The following is a 23,399-nucleotide window of genomic DNA, read 5'->3' on the forward strand; positions in this document are numbered from 1 at the left end:
CACCTTCAATGCTACAGGAGATTTTCCTCCTGTGCTGAATGATCTGTAAATCCATTGTTCATGACGAGCTCAGCTCGTCATAAGCACACGACAAGTGTACTGCACGACGAGCTGAGCTCGTCATGAGCATGGAAGGGGTTAAAACATCAATTTGTTATTAAACTCTACAAATTTGATTGCTAATATATGTAACCATATTAATACACAGAGTGTAGGTCAGTGTACGTCCACATTTGTTTAGCTGATTTTAAGACAGAGTATAGCAGAGCCTGGATAGCTCAGTCGGTAGAGCATCAGACTTTTAATCTGAGGGTCCAGGGTTCAAGTCCCTGTTCAGGCGGTTGCTTCCTTTAAAGAGAAATTACTCTAATTGGATGCTCTTTTTGTGTTCCCCTGCATGACGAATAAGATATTCCATTACTAAAATTGCAAAAACGTCTTTCATGGAGTTGTGAAATGCACATCTGCCTCATATATCATGTGCCATTTGACTAAACTTAAGTCGTACGTAGATTTACCTAAGGTATCATGTAACTTGAGACGGTGAATATAATTTCCCCAATTCAATATTCAAAATAAATCCATGGTTATAGTATCAAATGAACTTTATAAAGCTGATCAACATTATTTCATTTCAGAATATCTCTGCACCTCTTCAGAGTGTATTGGCTCTGTGGCGCAATGGATAGTGCATTGGACTTCTAGGTGAATGTAAAAAAAATATTTAAAGGTTGTGGGTTCGAATCCCACCAGAGTCACTTTTATCCCTATTTATTTCATAACTGTTTAAAAGAGTAATAAACAGTGCATGCATGCTTCTGCTTCACCAAAAAGGGCAGTGAAAGGAAGTCTATTTTAAATAGATACTATTCAAGTTACGCAATCTTTGCAGAAGAGGAAATTGGCAGCTGTACTTATGAAAATGTAATTTACTCAGAAGTAAGATTTTGGGCCCTTCCTTAATTTTACAATATCAATAAAAACATATGAATTCTAAGTCAGCAAAAAAAATGAGATAGTAGGAATTTCAGGACTTACAATAAGGTTAAATTTACTGAAGAGATTTCAAATGCTTGAAGTACCAATTCATTATTATATTCCGCGTATTCAGTACTTAATACCGGCAACCATCTTAAGAAACGTAGTGATAGTTGGGACACTTCCAAATGTTGATAAGGTCATTTTGTGGAACGCCCTCTCCGAGCCTGGATAGCTCAGTCGGGAGAGCATCAGACTTTTAATCTGAGGGCCCAGGGTTCAAGACCCTGTTCAGGCGGCTTGGTTAAAGAAAAGGTATATCAATTGCATACTCTTTTCAGGATCCAATGAATGGGGAGTCCTATTATAGATGTTTCAAAAAAGTCTTAATCAAGTCATTACATACCCATCTGTCTTCTACATTCTTTGACAAGGGTTAAGAAGACTTACCCAAACTGTATCATGTAGTTTGTTGATTATCTTTTACCCAATTCAATGTTCAAAATGTAAGGTAGTGTCCGATTAACTTGATAAAGTTGGTCAACAGCTGATAGGTCATCTTTTTATTTGTGAATCTCTGATCACCGTGTTGAATCAGGTCGGATCTCTAGTGCAATGGATAGCGGCTTGGAGTCCTAGACGAATGTAGCAAAAGCATTCAAAGGCTTTGTGTTCAAACACCAGCTGGGTCAATTTTATCCCTCCTCTTATTTTATAACTAATTGAAACAGTAACAAGCAATGCCTGCGTCTGCATCACCAGAAACATTTACCAAAATGGCAGTGAAAGAAAGTCTACTTAAACAGAGACTGTTTGCTTTGAAAACATTGCATAATCTATGCCCAAGAGGAAATTCCCAAAGATACTGCTGAAAATGTAATTTAGTAGGTAGTAATAGTATTTGGCACTTTATTGATTTCACAATGTCATTTTAGACACATGATTTCTAAGTCAGCCGAAAATGAGATAGTCCAAATTTCAGGATTTAAAATGGATTACGTGTGCTGCTGAAATTTCAAATGCTTAACACCTTCAATGCTACAGGAGATTTTCCTCCTGTGCTGAATGATCTGTAAATCCATTGTTCATGACGAGCTCAGCTCGTCATAAGCACACGACAAGTGTACTGCACGACGAGCTGAGCTCGTCATGAGCATGGAAGGGGTTAAAACATCAATTTGTTATTAAACTCTACAAATTTGATTGCTAATATATGTAACCATATTAATACACAGAGTGTAGGTCAGTGTACGTCCACATTTGTTTAGCTGATTTTAAGACAGAGTATAGCAGAGCCTGGATAGCTCAGTCGGTAGAGCATCAGACTTTTAATCTGAGGGTCCAGGGTTCAAGTCCCTGTTCAGGCGGGTGCTTCCTTTAAAGAAAAATTACTCTAATTGGATTCTCTTTTTGTGTTCCCCTGCATGACGAATAAGATATTCCATTACTAAAATTGCAAAAACGTCTTTCATGGAGTTGTGAAATGCACATCTGCCTCATATATCATGTGCCATTTGACTAAACTTAAGTCGTACGTAGATTTACCTAAGGTATCATGTAACTTGAGACGGTGAATATAATTTCCCCAATTCAATATTCAAAATAAATCCATGGTTATAGTATCAAATGAACTTTATAAAGCTGATCAACATTATTTCATTTCAGAATATCTCTGCACCTCATCAGAGCGTATTGGCTCTGTGGCGCAATGGATAGCGCATTGGACTTCTAGGTGAATGTAAAAAAGATATTCAAAGGTTGTGGGTTCGAATCCCACCAGAGTCAGTTTTATCCCTATTTATTTCATAACTGTTTAAAAGAGTAATAAACAGTGCATGCATGCTTCTGCTTCACCAAAAAGGGCAGTGAAAGGAAGTCTATTTTAAATAGATACTATTCAAGTTACGCAATCTTTGCAGAAGAGGAAATTGGCAGCTGTACTTATGAAAATGTAATTTACTCAGAAGTAAGATTTTGGGCCCTTCCTTAATTTTACAATGTCAATAAAAACATATGAAATCTAAGTCAGCAAAAAAAAATGAGATAGTAGCAATTTCAGGACTTACAATAAGGTTAAATTTACTGAAGAGATTTCAAATGCTTGAAGTACCAATTCATTATTATATTCCGCGTATTCAGTACTTAATACCGGCAACCATCTTAAGAAACGTAGTGATAGTTGGGACACTTCCAAATGTTGATAAGGTCATTTTGTGGAGCGACCTCTCCGAGCCTGGATAGCTCAGTCGGGAGAGCATCAGACTTTTAATCTGAGGGCCCAGGGTTCAAGACCCTGTTCAGGCGGCTTGGTTAAAGAAAAGGTATATCAATTGCATACTCTTTTCAGGATCCAATGAATGGGGAGTCCTATTAGAGATGTTTCAAAAAAGTCTTAATCAAGACATTACATACCCAGCTGTCTTCTACATTCTTTGACAAGGGTTAAGAAGACTTACCCAAACTGTATCATGTAGTTTGTTGATTATCTTTTACCCAATTTAATGTTCAAAATGTAAGGTAGTGTCCGATTAACTTGATAAAGTTGGTCAACAGCTGATAGGTCATCTTTTTATTTGTGAATCTCTGATCACCGTGTTGAATCAGGTCGGATCTCTAGTGCAATGGATAGCGGCTTGGAGTCCTAGACGAATGTAGCAAAAGCATTCAAAGGCTTTGTGTTCAAACACCAGCTGGGTCAATTTTATCCCTCCTCTTATTTTATAACTAATTGAAACAGTAACAAGCAATGCCTGCGTCTGCATCACCAGAAACATTTACCAAAATGGCAGTGAAAGAAAGTCTACTTAAACAGAGACTGTTTGCTTTGAAAACATTGCATAATCTATGCCCAAGAGGAAATTCCCAAAGATACTGCTGAAAATGTAATTTAGTAGGTAGTAATAGTATTTGGCACTTTATTGATTTCACAATGTCATTTTAGACACATGATTTCTAAGTCAGCCGAAAATGAGATAGTCCAAATTTCAGGATTTAAAATGGATTACGTGTGCTGCTGAAATTTCAAATGCTTAACACCTTCAATGCTACAGGAGATTTTCCTCCTGTGCTGAATGATCTGTAAATCCATTGTTCATGACGAGCTCAGCTCGTCATAAGCACACGACAAGTGTACTGCACGACAAGCTGAGCTCGTCATGAGCATGGAAGGGGTTAAAACATCAATTTGTTATTAAACTCTACAAATTTGATTGCTAATATATGTAACCATATTAATACACAGAGTGTAGGTCAGTGTACGTCCACATTTGTTTAGCTGATTTTAAGACAGAGTATAGCAGAGCCTGGATAGCTCAGTCGATAGAGCATCAGACTTTTAATCTGAGGGTCCAGGGTTCAAGTCCCTGTTCAGGCAGTTGCATCCTTTCAAGAAAAATTACTCTAATTGGATGCTCTTTTTGTGTTCCCCTGCATGACGAATAAGATATTCCATTACTAAAATTGCAAAAACGTCTTTCATGGAGTTGTGAAATGCACATCTGCCTCATATATCATGTGCCATTTGACTAAACTTAAGTCGTACGTAGATTTACCTAAGGTATCATGTAACTTTGAGACGGTGAATATAATTTCCCCAATTCAATATTCAAAATAAATCCATGGTTATAGTATCAAATGAACTTTATAAAGCTGATCAACATTATTTCATTTCAGAATATCTCTGCACCTCATCAGAGCGTGTTGGCTCTGTGGCGTAATGGATAGCACATTGGACTTCTAGGTGAATGTAAAAAAGATATTCAAAGGTTGTGGGTTCGAATCCCACCAGAGTCAGTTTTATCCCTATTTATTTCATAACTGTTTAAAAGAGTAATAAACAGTGCATGCATGCTTCTGCTTCACCAAAAAGGGCAGTGTAAGGAAGTCTATTTTAAATAGATACTATTCAAGTTACGCAATCTTTGCAGAAGAGGAAATTGGCAGCTGTACTTATGAAAATGTAATTTACTCAGAAGTAAAATTTTGGGCCCTTCCTTAATTTTACGATGTCAATAAAAACATATGAATTCTAAGTCAGCAAAAAAAATGAGATAGTAGCAATTTCAGGACTTACAATAGGGTTAAATTTACTAAAGAGATTTCAAATGCTTGAAGTACCAATTCATTATTATATTCCGCGTATTCAGTACTTAATACCGGCAACCATCTTAAGAAACGTAGTGATAGTTGGGACACTTCCAAATGTTGATAAGGTCATTTTGTGGAGCGACCTCTCCGAGCCTGGTTAGCTCAGTCGGGAGAGCATCAGACTTTTAATCTGAGGGCCCAGGGTTCAAGTCCCTGTTCAGGCGGCTTGGTTAAAGAAAAGGTATATCAATTGCATACTCTTTTCAGGATCCAATGAATGGGGAGTCCTATTAGAGATGTTTCAAAAAAGTCTTAATCAAGTCATTACATACCCATCTGTCTTCTACATTCTTTGACAAGGGTTAAGAAGACTTACCCAAACTGTATCATGTAGTTTGTTGATTATCTTTTACCCAATTCAATGTTCAAAATGTAAGGTAGTGTCCGATTAACTTGATAAAGTTGGTCAACAGCTGATAGGTCATCTTTTTATTTGTGAATCTCTGATCACCGTGTTGAATCAGGTCGGATCTCTAGTGCAATGGATAGCGGCTTGGAGTCCTAGACGAATGTAGCAAAAGCATTCAAAGGCTTTGTGTTCAAACACCAGCTGGGTCAATTTTATCCCTCCTCTTATTTTATAACTAATTGAAACAGTAACAAGCAATGCCTGCGTCTGCATCACCAGAAACATTTACCAACATGGCAGTGAAAGAAAGTCTACTTAAACAGAGACTGTTTGCTTTGAAAACATTGCATAATCTATGCCCAAGAGGAAATTCCCAAAGATACTGCTGAAAATGTAATTTAGTAGGTAGTAATAGTATTGGGCACTTTATTGATTTCACAATGTCATTTTAGACACATGATTAATAAGTCAGCCGAAAATGAGATAGTACAAATTTCAGGATTTAAAATGGATTACGTGTGCTGCTGAAATTTCAAATGCTTAACACCTTCAATGCTACAGGAGATTTTCCTCCTGTGCTGAATGATCTGTAAATCCATTGTTCATGACGAGCTCAGCTCGTCATAAGCACACGACAAGTGTACTGCACGACGAGCTGAGCTCGTCATGAGCATGGAAGGGGTTAAAACATCAATTTGTTATTAAACTCTACAAATTTGATTGCTAATATATGTAACCATATTAATACACAGAGTGTAGGTCAGTGTACGTCCACATTTGTTTAGCTGATTTTAAGACAGAGTATAGCAGAGCCTGGATAGCTCAGTCGGTAGAGCATCAGACTTTTAATCTGAGGGTCCAGGGTTCAAGTCCCTGTTCAGACGGTTGCTTCCTTTAAAGAGAAATTACTCTAATTGGATGCTCTTTTTGTGTTCCCCTGCATGACGAATAAGATATTCCATTACTAAAATTGCAAAAACGTCTTTCATGGAGTTGTGAAATGCACATCTGCCTCATATATCATGTGCCATTTGACTAAACTTAAGTCGTACGTAGATTTACCTAAGGTATCATGTAACTTGAGACGGTGAATATAATTTCCCCAATTCAATATTCAAAATAAATCCATGGTTATAGTATCAAATTAACTTTATAAAGCTGATCAACATTATTTCATTTCAGAATATCTCTGCACCTCTTCAGAGTGTATTGGCTCTGTGGCGCAATGGATAGCGCATTGGACTTCTAGGTGAATGTAAAAAAAATATTTAAAGGTTGTGGGTTCGAATCCCACCAGAGTCACTTTTATCCCTATTTATTTCATAACTGTTTAAAAGAGTAATAAACAGTGCATGCATGCTTCTGCTTCACCAAAAAGGGCAGTGAAAGGAAGTCTATTTTAAATAGATACTATTCAAGTTACGCAATCTTTGCAGAAGAGGAAATTGGCAGCTGTACTTATGAAAATGTAATTTACTCAGAAGTAAGATTTTGGGCCCTTCCTTAATTTTACAATATCAATAAAAACATATGAATTCTAAGTCAGCAAAAAAAATGAGATAGTAGGAATTTCAGGACTTACAATAAGGTTAAATTTACTGAAGAGATTTCAAATGCTTGAAGTACCAATTCATTATTATATTCCGCGTATTCAGTACTTAATACCGGCAACCATCTTAAGAAACGTAGTGATAGTTGGGACACTTCCAAATGTTGATAAGGTCATTTTGTGGAGCGACCTCTCCGAGCCTGGATAGCTCAGTCGGGAGAGCATCAGACTTTTAATCTGAGGGCCCAGGGTTCAAGTCCCTGTTCAGGCGGCTTGGTTAAAGAAAAGGTATATCAATTGTATACTCTTTTCAGGATCCAATGAATGGGGAGTCCTATTAGAGATGTTTCAAAAACGTCTTAATCAAGTCATTACATACCCATCTGTCTTCTACATTCTTTGACAAGGGTTAAGAAGACTTACCCAAACTGTATCATGTAGTTTGACATGTTGATTATCTTTTACCCAATTCAATGTTCAAAATGTAAGGTAGTGTCCGATTAACTTGATAAAGTTGGTCAACAGCTGATAGGTCATCTTTTTATTTGTGAATCTCTGATCAGCGTGTTGAATCAGGTCGGATCTCTAGTGAAATGGATAGCGGCTTGGAGTCCTAGACGAATGTAGCAAAAGTATTCAAAGGCTTTGTGTTCAAACACCAGCTGGGTCAATTTTATCCCTCCTCTTATTTTATAACTAATTGAAACAGTAACAAGCAATGCCTGCGTCTGCATCACCAGAAACATTTACCAACATGGCAGTGAAAGAAAGTCTACTTAAACAGAGACTGTTTGCTTTGAAAACATTGCATAATCTATGCCCAAGAGGAAATTCCCAAAGATACTGCTGAAAATGTAATTTAGTAGGTAGTAATAGTATTTGGCACTTTATTGATTTCACAATGTCATTTTAGACACATGATTTCTAAGTCAGCCGAAAATGAGATAGTCCAAATTTCAGGATTTAAAATGGATTACGTGTGCTGCTGAAATTTCAAATGCTTAACACCTTCAATGCTACAGGAGATTTTCCTCCTGTGCTGAATGATCTGTAAATCCATTGTTCATGACGAGCTCAGCTCGTCATAAGCACACGACAAGTGTACTGCATGACGAGATGAGCTCGTCATGAGCATGGAAGGGGTTAAAACATCAATTTGTTATTAAACTCTACAAATTTGATTGCTAATATATGTTACCATATTAATACACAGAGTGTAGGTCAGTGTACGTCCACATTTGTTTAGCTGATTTTAAGACAGAGTATAGCAGAGCCTGGATAGCTCAGTCGGTAGAGCATCAGACTTTTAATCTGAGGGTCCGGGGTTCAAGTCCCTGTTCAGGCGGGTGCTTCCTTTAAAGAAAAATTACTCTAATTGGATGCTCTTTTTGTGTTCCCCTGCATGACGAATAAGATATTCCATTACTAAAATTGCAAAAACGTCTTTCATGGAGTTGTGAAATGCACATCTGCCTCATATATCATGTGCCATTTGACTAAACTTAAGTCGTACGTAGATTTACCTAAGGTATCATGTAACTTGAGACGGTGAATATAATTTCCCCAATTCAATATTCAAAATAAATCCATGGTTATAGTATCAAATGAACTTTATAAAGCTGATCAACATTATTTCATTTCAGAATATCTCTGCACCTCATCAGAGCGTATTGGCTCTGTGGCGCAATGGATAGCGCATTGGACTTCTAGGTGAATGTAAAAAAGATATTCAAAGGTTGTGGGTTCGAATCCCACCAGAGTCAGTTTTATCCCTATTTATTTCATAACTGTTTAAAAGAGTAATAAACAGTGCATGCATGCTTCTGCTTCACCAAAAAGGGCAGTGAAAGGAAGTCTATTTTAAATAGATACTATTCAAGTTACGCAATCTTTGCAGAAGAGGAAATTGGCAGCTGTACTTATGAAAATGTAATTTACTCAGAAGTAAGATTTTGGGCCCTTCCTTAATTTTACAATGTCAATAAAAACATATGAATTCTAAGTCAGCAAAAAAAATGAGATAGTAGCAATTTCAGGACTTACAATAAGGTTAAATTTACTGAAGAGATTTCAAATGCTTGAAGTACCAATTCATTATTATATTCCGCGTATTCAGTACTTAATACCGGCAACCATCTTAAGAAACGTAGTGATAGTTGGGACACTTCCAAATGTTGATAAGGTCATTTTGTGGAGCGACCTCTCCGAGCCTGGATAGCACAGTCGGGAGAGCATCAGACTTTTAATCTGAGGGCCCAGGGTTCAAGTCCCTGTTCAGGCGGCTTGGTTAAAGAAAAGGTATATCAATTGCATACTCTTTTCAGGATCCAATGAATGGGGAGTCCTATTAGAGATGTTTCAAAAAAGTCTTAATCAAGTCATTACATACCCATCTGTCTTCTACATTCTTTGACAAGGGTTAAGAAGACTTACCCAAACTGTATCATGTAGTTTGTTGATTATCTTTTACCCAATTCAATGTTCAAAATGTAAGGTAGTGTCCGATTAACTTGATAAAGTTGGTCAACAGCTGATAGGTCATCTTTTTATTTGTGAATCTCTGATCACCGTGTTGAATCAGGTCGGATCTCTAGTGCAATGGATAGCGGCTTGGAGTCCTAGACGAATGTAGCAAAAGCATTCAAAGGCTTTGTGTTCAAACACCAGCTGGGTCAATTTTATCCCTCCTCTTATTTTATAACTAATTGAAACAGTAACAAGCAATGCCTGCGTCTGCATCACCAGAAACATTTACCATAATGGCAGTGAAAGAAAGTCTACTTAAACAGAGACTGTTTGCTTTGAAAACATTGCATAATCTATGCCCAAGAGGAAATTCCCAAAGATACTGCTGAAAATGTAATTTAGTAGGTAGTAATAGTATTTGGCACTTTATTGATTTCACAATGTCATTTTAGACACATGATTTCTAAGTCAGCCGAAAATGAGATAGTCCAAATTTCAGGATTTAAAATGGATTACGTGTGCTGCTGAAATTTCAAATGCTTAACACCTTCAATGCTACAGGAGATTTTCCTCCTGTGCTGAATGATCTGTAAATCCATTGTTCATGACGAGCTCAGCTCGTCATAAGCACACGACAAGTGTACTGCACGACGAGCTGAGCTCGTCATGAGCATGGAAGGGGTTAAAACATCAATTTGTTATTAAACTCTACAAATTTGATTGCTAATATATGTAACCATATTAATACACAGAGTGTAGGTCAGTGTACGTCCACATTTGTTTAGCTGATTTTAAGACAGAGTATAGCAGAGCCTGGATAGCTCAGTCGGTAGAGCATCAGACTTTTAATCTGAGGGTCCAGGGTTCAAGTCCCTGTTCAGGCGGGTGCTTCCTTTAAAGAAAAATTACTCTAATTGGATTCTCTTTTTGTGTTCCCCTGCATGACGAATAAGATATTCCATTACTAAAATTGCAAAAACGTCTTTCATGGAGTTGTGAAATGCACATCTGCCTCATATATCATGTGCCATTTGACTAAACTTAAGTCGTACGTAGATTTACCTAAGGTATCATGTAACTTGAGACGGTGAATATAATTTCCCCAATTCAATATTCAAAATAAATCCATGGTTATAGTATCAAATGAACTTTATAAAGCTGATCAACATTATTTCATTTCAGAATATCTCTGCACCTCATCAGAGCGTATTGGCTCTGTGGCGCAATGGATAGCGCATTGGACTTCTAGGTGAATGTAAAAAAGATATTCAAAGGTTGTGGGTTCGAATCCCACCAGAGTCAGTTTTATCCCTATTTATTTCATAACTGTTTAAAAGAGTAATAAACAGTGCATGCATGCTTCTGCTTCACCAAAAAGGGCAGTGAAAGGAAGTCTATTTTAAATAGATACTATTCAAGTTACGCAATCTTTGCAGAAGAGGAAATTGGCAGCTGTACTTATGAAAATGTAATTTACTCAGAAGTAAGATTTTGGGCCCTTCCTTAATTTTACAATGTCAATAAAAACATATGAAATCTAAGTCAGCAAAAAAAAATGAGATAGTAGCAATTTCAGGACTTACAATAAGGTTAAATTTACTGAAGAGATTTCAAATGCTTGAAGTACCAATTCATTATTATATTCCGCGTATTCAGTACTTAATACCGGCAACCATCTTAAGAAACGTAGTGATAGTTGGGACACTTCCAAATGTTGATAAGGTCATTTTGTGGAGCGACCTCTCCGAGCCTGGATAGCTCAGTCGGGAGAGCATCAGACTTTTAATCTGAGGGCCCAGGGTTGAAGACCCTGTTCAGGCGGCTTGGTTAAAGAAAAGGTAAATCAATTGCATACTCTTTTCAGGATCCAATGAATGGGGAGTCCTATTAGAGATGTTTCAAAAAAGTCTTAATCAAGACATTACATACCCAGCTGTCTTCTACATTCTTTGACAAGGGTTAAGAAGACTTACCCAAACTGTATCATGTAGTTTGTTGATTATCTTTTACCCAATTTAATGTTCAAAATGTAAGGTAGTGTCCGATTAACTTGATAAAGTTGGTCAACAGCTGATAGGTCATCTTTTTATTTGTGAATCTCTGATCACCGTGTTGAATCAGGTCGGATCTCTAGTGCAATGGATAGCGGCTTGGAGTCCTAGACGAATGTAGCAAAAGCATTCAAAGGCTTTGTGTTCAAACACCAGCTGGGTCAATTTTATCCCTCCTCTTATTTTATAACTAATTGAAACAGTAACAAGCAATGCCTGCGTCTGCATCACCAGAAACATTTACCAAAATGGCAGTGAAAGAAAGTCTACTTAAACAGAGACTGTTTGCTTTGAAAACATTGCATAATCTATGCCCAAGAGGAAATTCCCAAAGATACTGCTGAAAATGTAATTTAGTAGGTAGTAATAGTATTTGGCACTTTATTGATTTCACAATGTCATTTTAGACACATGATTTCTAAGTCAGCCGAAAATGAGATAGTCCAAATTTCAGGATTTAAAATGGATTACGTGTGCTGCTGAAATTTCAAATGCTTAACACCTTCAATGCTACAGGAGATTTTCCTCCTGTGCTGAATGATCTGTAAATCCATTGTTCATGACGAGCTCAGCTCGTCATAAGCACACGACAAGTGTACTGCACGACAAGCTGAGCTCGTCATGAGCATGGAAGGGGTTAAAACATCAATTTGTTATTAAACTCTACAAATTTGATTGCTAATATATGTAACCATATTAATACACAGAGTGTAGGTCAGTGTACGTCCACATTTGTTTAGCTGATTTTAAGACAGAGTATAGCAGAGCCTGGATAGCTCAGTCGATAGAGCATCAGACTTTTAATCTGAGGGTCCAGGGTTCAAGTCCCTGTTCAGGCAGTTGCATCCTTTCAAGAAAAATTACTCTAATTGGATGCTCTTTTTGTGTTCCCCTGCATGACGAATAAGATATTCCATTACTAAAATTGCAAAAACGTCTTTCATGGAGTTGTGAAATGCACATCTGCCTCATATATCATGTGCCATTTGACTAAACTTAAGTCGTACGTAGATTTACCTAAGGTATCATGTAACTTTGAGACGGTGAATATAATTTCCCCAATTCAATATTCAAAATAAATCCATGGTTATAGTATCAAATGAACTTTATAAAGCTGATCAACATTATTTCATTTCAGAATATCTCTGCACCTCATCAGAGCGTGTTGGCTCTGTGGCGTAATGGATAGCACATTGGACTTCTAGGTGAATGTAAAAAAGATATTCAAAGGTTGTGGGTTCGAATCCCACCAGAGTCAGTTTTATCCCTATTTATTTCATAACTGTTTAAAAGAGTAATAAACAGTGCATGCATGCTTCTGCTTCACCAAAAAGGGCAGTGTAAGGAAGTCTATTTTAAATAGATACTATTCAAGTTACGCAATCTTTGCAGAAGAGGAAATTGGCAGCTGTACTTATGAAAATGTAATTTACTCAGAAGTAAGATTTTGGGCCCTTCCTTAATTTTACGATGTCAATAAAAACATATGAATTCTAAGTCAGCAAAAAAAATGAGATAGTAGCAATTTCAGGACTTACAATAGGGTTAAATTTACTAAAGAGATTTCAAATGCTTGAAGTACCAATTCATTATTATATTCCGCGTATTCAGTACTTAATACCGGCAACCATCTTAAGAAACGTAGTGATAGTTGGGACACTTCCAAATGTTGATAAGGTCATTTTGTGGAGCGACCTCTCCGAGCCTGGTTAGCTCAGTCGGGAGAGCATCAGACTTTTAATCTGAGGGCCCAGGGTTCAAGTCCCTGTTCAGGCGGCTTGGTTAAAGAAAAGGTATATCAATTGCATACTCTTTTCAGGATCCAATGAATGGGGAGTCCTATTAGAGATGTTTCAAAAAAGTCTTAATCAAGTCATTACATACCCATCTGTCTTCTACATTCTTTGACAAGGGTTAAGAAGACTTACCCAAACTGTATCATGTAGTTTGTTGATTATCTTTTACCCAATTCAATGTTCAAAATGTAAGGTAGTGTCCGATTAACTTGATAAAGTTGGTCAACAGCTGATAGGTCATCTTTTTATTTGTGAATCTCTGATCACCGTGTTGAATCAGGTCGGATCTCTAGTGCAATGGATAGCGGCTTGGAGTCCTAGACGAATGTAGCAAAAGCATTCAAAGGCTTTGTGTTCAAACACCAGCTGGGTCAATTTTATCCCTCCTCTTATTTTATAACTAATTGAAACAGTAACAAGCAATGCCTGCGTCTGCATCACCAGAAACATTTACCAACATGGCAGTGAAAGAAAGTCTACTTAAACAGAGACTGTTTGCTTTGAAAACATTGCATAATCTATGCCCAAGAGGAAATTCCCAAAGATACTGCTGAAAATGTAATTTAGTAGGTAGTAATAGTATTGGGCACTTTATTGATTTCACAATGTCATTTTAGACACATGATTTCTAAGTCAGCCGAAAATGAGATAGTACAAATTTCAGGATTTAAAATGGATTACGTGTGCTGCTGAAATTTCAAATGCTTAACACCTTCAATGCTACAGGAGATTTTCCTCCTGTGCTGAATGATCTGTAAATCCATTGTTCATGACGAGCTCAGCTCGTCATAAGCACACGACAAGTGTACTGCACGACGAGCTGAGCTCGTCATGAGCATGGAAGGGGTTAAAACATCAATTTGTTATTAAACTCTACAAATTTGATTGCTAATATATGTAACCATATTAATACACAGAGTGTAGGTCAGTGTACGTCCACATTTGTTTAGCTGATTTTAAGACAGAGTATAGCAGAGCCTGGATAGCTCAGTCGGTAGAGCATCAGACTTTTAATCTGAGGGTCCAGGGTTCAAGTCCCTGTTCAGACGGTTGCTTCCTTTAAAGAGAAATTACTCTAATTGGATGCTCTTTTTGTGTTCCCCTGCATGACGAATAAGATATTCCATTACTAAAATTGCAAAAACGTCTTTCATGGAGTTGTGAAATGCACATCTGCCTCATATATCATGTGCCATTTGACTAAACTTAAGTCGTACGTAGATTTACCTAAGGTATCATGTAACTTGAGACGGTGAATATAATTTCCCCAATTCAATATTCAAAATAAATCCATGGTTATAGTATCAAATTAACTTTATAAAGCTGATCAACATTATTTCATTTCAGAATATCTCTGCACCTCTTCAGAGTGTATTGGCTCTGTGGCGCAATGGATAGCGCATTGGACTTCTAGGTGAATGTAAAAAAAATATTTAAAGGTTGTGGGTTCGAATCCCACCAGAGTCACTTTTATCCCTATTTATTTCATAACTGTTTAAAAGAGTAATAAACAGTGCATGCATGCTTCTGCTTCACCAAAAAGGGCAGTGAAAGGAAGTCTATTTTAAATAGATACTATTCAAGTTACGCAATCTTTGCAGAAGAGGAAATTGGCAGCTGTACTTATGAAAATGTAATTTACTCAGAAGTAAGATTTTGGGCCCTTCCTTAATTTTACAATATCAATAAAAACATATGAATTCTAAGTCAGCAAAAAAAATGAGATAGTAGGAATTTCAGGACTTACAATAAGGTTAAATTTACTGAAGAGATTTCAAATGCTTGAAGTACCAATTCATTATTATATTCCGCGTATTCAGTACTTAATACCGGCAACCATCTTAAGAAACGTAGTGATAGTTGGGACACTTCCAAATGTTGATAAGGTCATTTTGTGGAGCGACCTCTCCGAGCCTGGATAGCTCAGTCGGGAGAGCATCAGACTTTTAATCTGAGGGCCCAGGGTTCAAGTCCCTGTTCAGGCGGCTTGGTTAAAGAAAAGGTATATCAATTGTATACTCTTTTCAGGATCCAATGAATGGGGAGTCCTATTAGAGATGTTTCAAAAACGTCTTAATCAAGTCATTACATACCCATCTGTCTTCTACATTCTTTGACAAGGGTTAAGAAGACTTACCCAAACTGTATCATGTAGTTTGACATGTTGATTATCTTTTACCCAATTCAATGTTCAAAATGTAAGGTAGTGTCCGATTAACTTGATAAAGTTGGTCAACAGCTGATAGGTCATCTTTTTATTTGTGAATCTCTGATCAGCGTGTTGAATCAGGTCGGATCTCTAGTGAAATGGATAGCGGCTTGGAGTCCTAGACGAATGTAGCAAAAGTATTCAAAGGCTTTGTGTTCAAACACCAGCTGGGTCAATTTTATCCCTCCTCTTATTTTATAACTAATTGAAACAGTAACAAGCAATGCCTGCGTCTGCATCACCAGAAACATTTACCAACATGGCAGTGAAAGAAAGTCTACTTAAACAGAGACTGTTTGCTTTGAAAACATTGCATAATCTATGCCCAAGAGGAAATTCCCAAAGATACTGCTGAAAATGTAATTTAGTAGGTAGTAATAGTATTTGGCACTTTATTGATTTCACAATGTCATTTTAGACACATGATTTCTAAGTCAGCCGAAAATGAGATAGTCCAAATTTCAGGATTTAAAATGGATTACGTGTGCTGCTGAAATTTCAAATGCTTAACACCTTCAATGCTACAGGAGATTTTCCTCCTGTGCTGAATGATCTGTAAATCCATTGTTCATGACGAGCTCAGCTCGTCATAAGCACACGACAAGTGTACTGCATGACGAGATGAGCTCGTCATGAGCATGGAAGGGGTTAAAACATCAATTTGTTATTAAACTCTACAAATTTGATTGCTAATATATGTTACCATATTAATACACAGAGTGTAGGTCAGTGTACGTCCACATTTGTTTAGCTGATTTTAAGACAGAGTATAGCAGAGCCTGGATAGCTCAGTCGGTAGAGCATCAGACTTTTAATCTGAGGGTCCGGGGTTCAAGTCCCTGTTCAGGCGGGTGCTTCCTTTAAAGAAAAATTACTCTAATTGGATGCTCTTTTTGTGTTCCCCTGCATGACGAATAAGATATTCCATTACTAAAATTGCAAAAACGTCTTTCATGGAGTTGTGAAATGCACATCTGCCTCATATATCATGTGCCATTTGACTAAACTTAAGTCGTACGTAGATTTACCTAAGGTATCATGTAACTTGAGACGGTGAATATAATTTCCCCAATTCAATATTCAAAATAAATCCATGGTTATAGTATCAAATGAACTTTATAAAGCTGATCAACATTATTTCATTTCAGAATATCTCTGCACCTCATCAGAGCGTATTGGCTCTGTGGCGCAATGGATAGCGCATTGGACTTCTAGGTGAATGTAAAAAAGATATTCAAAGGTTGTGGGTTCGAATCCCACCAGAGTCAGTTTTATCCCTATTTATTTCATAACTGTTTAAAAGAGTAATAAACAGTGCATGCATGCTTCTGCTTCACCAAAAAGGGCAGTGAAAGGAAGTCTATTTTAAATAGATACTATTCAAGTTACGCAATCTTTGCAGAAGAGGAAATTGGCAGCTGTACTTATGAAAATGTAATTTACTCAGAAGTAAGATTTTGGGCCCTTCCTTAATTTTACAATGTCAATAAAAACATATGAATTCTAAGTCAGCAAAAAAAATGAGATAGTAGCAATTTCAGGACTTACAATAAGGTTAAATTTACTGAAGAGATTTCAAATGCTTGAAGTACCAATTCATTATTATATTCCGCGTATTCAGTACTTAATACCGGCAACCATCTTAAGAAACGTAGTGATAGTTGGGACACTTCCAAATGTTGATAAGGTCATTTTGTGGAGCGACCTCTCCGAGCCTGGATAGCACAGTCGGGAGAGCATCAGACTTTTAATCTGAGGGCCCAGGGTTCAAGTCCCTGTTCAGGCGGCTTGGTTAAAGAAAAGGTATATCAATTGCATACTCTTTTCAGGATCCAATGAATGGGGAGTCCTATTAGAGATGTTTCAAAAAAGTCTTAATCAAGTCATTACATACCCATCTGTCTTCTACATTCTTTGACAAGGGTTAAGAAGACTTACCCAAACTGTATCATGTAGTTTGTTGATTATCTTTTACCCAATTCAATGTTCAAAATGTAAGGTAGTGTCCGATTAACTTGATAAAGTTGGTCAACAGCTGATAGGTCATCTTTTTATTTGTGAATCTCTGATCACCGTGTTGAATCAGGTCGGATCTCTAGTGCAATGGATAGCGGCTTGGAGTCCTAGACGAATGTAGCAAAAGCATTCAAAGGCTTTGTGTTCAAACACCAGCTGGGTCAATTTTATCCCTCCTCTTATTTTATAACTAATTGAAACAGTAACAAGCAATGCCTGCGTCTGCATCACCAGAAACATTTACCAAAATGGCAGTGAAAGAAAGTCTACTTAAACAGAGACTGTTTGCTTTGAAAACATTGCATAATCTATGCCCAAGAGGAAATTCCCAAAGATACTGCTGAAAATGTAATTTAGTAGGTAGTAATAGTATTTGGCACTTTATTGATTTCACAATGTCATTTTAGACACATGATTTCTAAGTCAGCCGAAAATGAGATAGTCCAAATTTCAGGATTTAAAATGGATTACGTGTGCTGCTGAAATTTCAAATGCTTAACACCTTCAATGCTACAGGAGATTTTCCTCCTGTGCTGAATGATCTGTAAATCCATTGTTCATGACGAGCTCAGCTCGTCATAAGCACACGACAAGTGTACTGCACGACGAGCTGAGCTCGTCATGAGCATGGAAGGGGTTAAAACATCAATTTGTTATTAAACTCTACAAATTTGATTGCTAATATATGTAACCATATTAATACATAGAGTGTAAGTCAGTGTACGTCCACATTTCTTTAGCTGATTTTAAGACAGAGTATAGCAGAGCCTGGATAGCTCAGTCGGTAGAGCATCAGACTTTTAATCTGAGGGTCCAGGGTTTAAGTCCCTGTTCAGGCGGTTGCTTCCTTTAAAGAAAAATTACTCTAATTGGATGCTCTTTTTGTGTTCCCCTGCATGACGAATAAGATATTCCATTACTAAAATTGCAAAAACGTCTTTCATGGAGTTGTGAAATGCACATCTGCCTCATATATCATGTGCCATTTGACTAAACTTAAGTCGTACGTAGACTTACCTAAGGTATCATGTAACTTGAGACGGTGAATATAATTTCCCCAATTCAATATTCAAAATAAATCCATGGTTATAGTATCAAATGAACTTTATAAAGCTGATCAACATTATTTCATTTCAGAATATCTCTGCACCTAATCAGAGCGTATTGGCTCTGTGGCGCAATGGATAGCGCATTGGACTTGTAGGTGAATGTAAAAAAGATATTCAAAGGTTGTGGGTTGGAATCCCACCAGAGTCAGTTTTATCCCTATTTATTTCATAACTGTTTAAAAGAGTAATAAACAGTGCATGCATGCTTCTGCTTCACCAAAAAGGGCAGTGAAAGGAAGTCTATTTTAAATAGATACTATTCAAATTACGCAATCTTTGCAGAAGAGGAAATTGGCAGCTGTACTTATGAAAATGTAATTTACTCAGAAGTAAGATTTTGGGCCCTTCCTTAATTTTACAATGTCAATAAAAACATATGACTTCTAAGTCAGCAAAAAAAAATGAGATAGTAGCAATTTCAGGACTTACAATAAGGTTAAATTTACTGAAGAGATTTCAAATGCTTGAAGTACCAATTCATTATTATATTCCGCGTATTCAGTACTTAATACCGGCAACCATCTTAAGAAACGTAGTGATAGTTGGGACACTTCCAAATGTTGATAAGGTCATTTTGTGGAGCGACCTCTCCGAGCCTGGATAGCTCAGTCGGGAGAGCATCAGACTTTTAATCTGAGGGCCCAGGGTTCAAGACCCTGTTCAGGCGGCTTGGTTAAAGAAAAGGTATATCAATTGCATACTCTTTTCAGGATCCAATGAATGGGGAGTCCTATTAGAGATGTTTCAAAAAAGTCTTAATCAAGACATTACATACCCAGCTGTCTTCTACATTCTTTGACAAGGGTTAAGAAGACTTACCCAAACTGTATCATGTAGTTTGTTGATTATCTTTTACCCAATTTAATGTTCAAAATGTAAGGTAGTGTCCGATTAACTTGATAAAGTTGGTCAACAGCTGATAGGTCATCTTTTTATTTGTGAATCTCTGATCACCGTGTTGAATCAGGTCGGATCTCTAGTGCAATGGATAGCGGCTTGGAGTCCTAGACGAATGTAGCAAAAGCATTCAAAGGCTTTGTGTTCAAACACCAGCTGGGTCAATTTTATCCCTCCTCTTATTTTATAACTAATTGAAACAGTAACAAGCAATGCCTGCGTCTGCATCACCAGAAACATTTACCAAAATGGCAGTGAAAGAAAGTCTACTTAAACAGAGACTGTTTGCTTTGAAAACATTGCATAATCTATGCCCAAGAGGAAATTCCCAAAGATACTGCTGAAAATGTAATTTAGTAGGTAGTAATAGTATTTGGCACTTTATTGATTTCACAATGTCATTTTAGACACATGATTTCTAAGTCAGCCGAAAATGAGATAGTCCAAATTTCAGGATTTAAAATGGATTACGTGTGCTGCTGAAATTTCAAATGCTTAACACCTTCAATGCTACAGGAGATTTTCCTCCTGTGCTGAATGATCTGTAAATCCATTGTTCATGACGAGCTCAGCTCGTCATAAGCACACGACAAGTGTACTGCACGAAAAGCTGAGCTCGTCATGAGCATGGAAGGGGTTAAAACATCAATTTGTTATTAAACTCTACAAATTTGATTGCTAATATATGTAACCATATTAATACACAGAGTGTAGGTCAGTGTACGTCCACATTTGTTTAGCTGATTTTAAGACAGAGTATAGCAGAGCCTGGATAGCTCAGTCGATAGAGCATCAGACTTTTAATCTGAGGGTCCAGGGTTCAAGTCCCTGTTCAGGCAGTTGCATCCTTTCAAGAAAAATTACTCTAATTGGATGCTCTTTTTGTGTTCCCCTGCATGACGAATAAGATATTCCATTACTAAAATTGCAAAAACGTCTTTCATGGAGTTGTGAAATGCACATCTGCCTCATATATCATGTGCCATTTGACTAAACTTAAGTCGTACGTAGATTTACCTAAGGTATCATGTAACTTTGAGACGGTGAATATAATTTCCCCAATTCAATATTCAAAATAAATCCATGGTTATAGTATCAAATGAACTTTATAAAGCTGATCAACATTATTTCATTTCAGAATATCTCTGCACCTCATCAGAGCGTGTTGGCTCTGTGGCGTAATGGATAGCACATTGGACTTCTAGGTGAATGTAAAAAAGATATTCAAAGGTTGTGGGTTCGAATCCCACCAGAGTCAGTTTTATCCCTATTTATTTCATAACTGTTTAAAAGAGTAATAAACAGTGCATGCATGCTTCTGCTTCACCAAAAAGGGCAGTGTAAGGAAGTCTATTTTAAATAGATACTATTCAAGTTACGCAATCTTTGCAGAAGAGGAAATTGGCAGCTGTACTTATGAAAATGTAATTTACTCAGAAGTAAGATTTTGGGCCCTTCCTTAATTTTACGATGTCAATAAAAACATATGAATTCTAAGTCAGCAAAAAAAATGAGATAGTAGCAATTTCAGGACTTACAATAGGGTTAAATTTACTAAAGAGATTTCAAATGCTTGAAGTACCAATTCATTATTATATTCCGCGTATTCAGTACTTAATACCGGCAACCATCTTAAGAAACGTAGTGATAGTTGGGACACTTCCAAATGTTGATAAGGTCATTTTGTGGAGCGACCTCTCCGAGCCTGGTTAGCTCAGTCGGGAGAGCATCAGACTTTTAATCTGAGGGCCCAGGGTTCAAGTCCCTGTTCAGGCGGCTTGGTTAAAGAAAAGGTATATCAATTGCATACTCTTTTCAGGATCCAATGAATGGGGAGTCCTATTAGAGATGTTTCAAAAAAGTCTTAATCAAGTCATTACATACCCATCTGTCTTCTACATTCTTTGACAAGGGTTAAGAAGACTTACCCAAACTGTATCATGTAGTTTGTTGATTATCTTTTACCCAATTCAATGTTCAAAATGTAAGGTAGTGTCCGATTAACTTGATAAAGTTGGTCAACAGCTGATAGGTCATCTTTTTATTTGTGAATCTCTGATCACCGTGTTGAATCAGGTCGGATCTCTAGTGCAATGGATAGCGGCTTGGAGTCCTAGACGAATGTAGCAAAAGCATTCAAAGGCTTTGTGTTCAAACACCAGCTGGGTCAATTTTATCCCTCCTCTTATTTTATAACTAATTGAAACAGTAACAAGCAATGCCTGCGTCTGCATCACCAGAAACATTTACCAACATGGCAGTGAAAGAAAGTCTACTTAAACAGAGACTGTTTGCTTTGAAAACATTGCATAATCTATGCCCAAGAGGAAATTCCCAAAGATACTGCTGAAAATGTAATTTAGTAGGTAGTAATAGTATTGGGCACTTTATTGATTTCACAATGTCATTTTAGACACATGATTTCTAAGTCAGCCGAAAATGAGATAGTACAAATTTCAGGATTTAAAATGGATTACGTGTGCTGCTGAAATTTCAAATGCTTAACACCTTCAATGCTACAGGAGATTTTCCTCCTGTGCTGAATGATCTGTAAATCCATTGTTCATGACGAGCTCAGCTCGTCATAAGCACACGACAAGTGTACTGCACGACGAGCTGAGCTCGTCATGAGCATGGAAGGGGTTAAAACATCAATTTGTTATTAAACTCTACAAATTTGATTGCTAATATATGTAACCATATTAATACACAGAGTGTAGGTCAGTGTACGTCCACATTTGTTTAGCTGATTTTAAGACAGAGTATAGCAGAGCCTGGATAGCTCAGTCGGTAGAGCATCAGACTTTTAATCTGAGGGTCCAGGGTTCAAGTCCCTGTTCAGACGGTTGCTTCCTTTAAAGAGAAATTACTCTAATTGGATGCTCTTTTTGTGTTCCCCTGCATGACGAATAAGATATTCCATTACTAAAATTGCAAAAACGTCTTTCATGGAGTTGTGAAATGCACATCTGCCTCATATATCATGTGCCATTTGACTAAACTTAAGTCGTACGTAGATTTACCTAAGGTATCATGTAACTTGAGACGGTGAATATAATTTCCCCAATTCAATATTCAAAATAAATCCATGGTTATAGTATCAAATTAACTTTATAAAGCTGATCAACATTATTTCATTTCAGAATATCTCTGCACCTCTTCCGAGTGTATTGGCTCTGTGGCGCAATGGATAGCGCATTGGACTTCTAGGTGAATGTAAAAAAAATATTTAAAGGTTGTGGGTTCGAATCCCACCAGAGTCACTTTTATCCCTATTTATTTCATAACTGTTTAAAAGAGTAATAAACAGTGCATGCATGCTTCTGCTTCACCAAAAAGGGCAGTGAAAGGAAGTCTATTTTAAATAGATACTATTCAAGTTACGCAATCTTTGCAGAAGAGGAAATTGGCAGCTGTACTTATGAAAATGTAATTTACTCAGAAGTAAGATTTTGGGCCCTTCCTTAATTTTACAATATCAATAAAAACATATGAATTCTAAGTCAGCAAAAAAAATGAGATAGTAGGAATTTCAGGACTTACAATAAGGTTAAATTTACTGAAGAGATTTCAAATGCTTGAAGTACCAATTCATTATTATATTCCGCGTATTCAGTACTTAATACCGGCAACCATCTTAAGAAACGTAGTGATAGTTGGGACACTTCCAAATGTTGATAAGGTCATTTTGTGGAGCGACCTCTCCGAGCCTGGATAGCTCAGTCGGGAGAGCATCAGACTTTTAATCTGAGGGCCCAGGGTTCAAGTCCCTGTTCAGGCGGCTTGGTTAAAGAAAAGGTATATCAATTGTATACTCTTTTCAGGATCCAATG

The 23,399-nt window shown here is 37.1% G+C and overlaps 13 non-coding genes across 13 annotated transcripts; all 13 read left to right on the top strand.

Annotated features, from left to right (window-relative positions):
- Positions 1–267: 267 nt before the first annotated feature.
- TRNAK-UUU (transfer RNA lysine (anticodon UUU)) lies at positions 268–340 on the top strand. Its single transcript has one exon. It is a non-coding gene; the product is annotated as a tRNA-Lys (tRNA).
- Positions 341–2,272: 1,932 nt separating this feature from the next.
- On the top strand, positions 2,273–2,345 carry TRNAK-UUU (transfer RNA lysine (anticodon UUU)). Its single transcript has one exon. It is a non-coding gene; the product is annotated as a tRNA-Lys (tRNA).
- A 327-nt stretch (positions 2,346–2,672) lies between these two features.
- TRNAR-UCU (transfer RNA arginine (anticodon UCU)) lies at positions 2,673–2,763 on the top strand. The gene is given in 2 exon segments: positions 2,673–2,709; positions 2,728–2,763. It is a non-coding gene; the product is annotated as a tRNA-Arg (tRNA).
- Positions 2,764–6,684: 3,921 nt separating this feature from the next.
- On the top strand, positions 6,685–6,775 carry TRNAR-UCU (transfer RNA arginine (anticodon UCU)). Its single transcript is given in 2 exon segments — positions 6,685–6,721; positions 6,740–6,775. It is a non-coding gene; the product is annotated as a tRNA-Arg (tRNA).
- A 1,519-nt stretch (positions 6,776–8,294) lies between these two features.
- TRNAK-UUU (transfer RNA lysine (anticodon UUU)) lies at positions 8,295–8,367 on the top strand. Its single transcript has one exon. It is a non-coding gene; the product is annotated as a tRNA-Lys (tRNA).
- Positions 8,368–8,694: 327 nt separating this feature from the next.
- Positions 8,695–8,785, top strand: TRNAR-UCU (transfer RNA arginine (anticodon UCU)). Its single transcript is given in 2 exon segments — positions 8,695–8,731; positions 8,750–8,785. It is a non-coding gene; the product is annotated as a tRNA-Arg (tRNA).
- Positions 8,786–10,299: 1,514 nt separating this feature from the next.
- On the top strand, positions 10,300–10,372 carry TRNAK-UUU (transfer RNA lysine (anticodon UUU)). Its single transcript has one exon. It is a non-coding gene; the product is annotated as a tRNA-Lys (tRNA).
- A 327-nt stretch (positions 10,373–10,699) lies between these two features.
- TRNAR-UCU (transfer RNA arginine (anticodon UCU)) lies at positions 10,700–10,790 on the top strand. The gene is given in 2 exon segments: positions 10,700–10,736; positions 10,755–10,790. It is a non-coding gene; the product is annotated as a tRNA-Arg (tRNA).
- A 3,921-nt stretch (positions 10,791–14,711) lies between these two features.
- Positions 14,712–14,802, top strand: TRNAR-UCU (transfer RNA arginine (anticodon UCU)). The gene is given in 2 exon segments: positions 14,712–14,748; positions 14,767–14,802. It is a non-coding gene; the product is annotated as a tRNA-Arg (tRNA).
- Positions 14,803–16,321: 1,519 nt separating this feature from the next.
- TRNAK-UUU (transfer RNA lysine (anticodon UUU)) lies at positions 16,322–16,394 on the top strand. Its single transcript has one exon. It is a non-coding gene; the product is annotated as a tRNA-Lys (tRNA).
- Positions 16,395–16,721: 327 nt separating this feature from the next.
- On the top strand, positions 16,722–16,812 carry TRNAR-UCU (transfer RNA arginine (anticodon UCU)). The gene is given in 2 exon segments: positions 16,722–16,758; positions 16,777–16,812. It is a non-coding gene; the product is annotated as a tRNA-Arg (tRNA).
- A 1,914-nt stretch (positions 16,813–18,726) lies between these two features.
- TRNAT-UGU (transfer RNA threonine (anticodon UGU)) lies at positions 18,727–18,817 on the top strand. Its single transcript is given in 2 exon segments — positions 18,727–18,763; positions 18,782–18,817. It is a non-coding gene; the product is annotated as a tRNA-Thr (tRNA).
- A 3,921-nt stretch (positions 18,818–22,738) lies between these two features.
- TRNAR-UCU (transfer RNA arginine (anticodon UCU)) lies at positions 22,739–22,829 on the top strand. The gene is given in 2 exon segments: positions 22,739–22,775; positions 22,794–22,829. It is a non-coding gene; the product is annotated as a tRNA-Arg (tRNA).
- Positions 22,830–23,399: the final 570 nt, after the last annotated feature.

Source organism: Lissotriton helveticus, chromosome 1_1 (genome assembly GCF_964261635.1).
Source record: "Lissotriton helveticus chromosome 1_1, aLisHel1.1, whole genome shotgun sequence".
NCBI lineage: Eukaryota > Metazoa > Chordata > Amphibia > Caudata > Salamandridae > Lissotriton > Lissotriton helveticus.